We start from the raw sequence: 462 nt of genomic DNA, 5'->3' as shown, positions 1-462 counted from the left end.
GCGCCGGCATCCCCACAGGCGCTGAGCGGGTGCGCCGGGGCGGCGCCGGCATCACGGGGGCCTTGGCCCGGGGGGAGGGGCCTGGGGGCCGCCGCCGGGATCTGGCTCGCTCCTTTTATGTCCATGTTGAGCCAGAGAAGCGTTTGGCTCCGGTCCAGGAGCCTGGAGCTCCCCCAGCCCGGCCGAGGCAGCTGGAGCGAGAGCAGGCCCGGCCGCGCTGCAGGCAACGCAGGGGGTGCGGGGTGGCCTGGACCCACACGCCCACCCCCGGCATCGCGCACCGGGCTGAGCCCCGCCGGCCCCAGCCTGTGGCCCCCGCACAAGATGCTTCTCTCAGGCCCCCAGGGCCAGGCTGGCAGCACCACCCTTGTCTGCCTCGGAGCTGCCCCATCCTGGCCTTGCTCCCTGCCCTCCGCCCCAGGGCCGGGGCTGCTGCGGTGCTGGCGGCTGGGCTGGGCTGGG

General features: G+C 75.8%; 1 protein-coding gene across 6 annotated transcripts in view; it reads left to right on the top strand.

Moving 5' to 3' along the window:
* The window catches only part of PDLIM7 (PDZ and LIM domain 7), a 20,301-nt gene that overhangs the window by 12,869 nt on the left and 6,970 nt on the right, over positions 1-462 (top strand). The gene's annotated exons all lie outside the window — the stretch shown is intronic.

Source organism: Gavialis gangeticus, unplaced genomic scaffold (assembly GCF_001723915.1).
Source record: "Gavialis gangeticus isolate Ggan-Ray unplaced genomic scaffold, GavGan_comp1, whole genome shotgun sequence".
Lineage (NCBI taxonomy): Eukaryota > Metazoa > Chordata > Crocodylia > Gavialidae > Gavialis > Gavialis gangeticus.
This window is presented reverse-complemented; position numbering and strand designations above follow the sequence as displayed.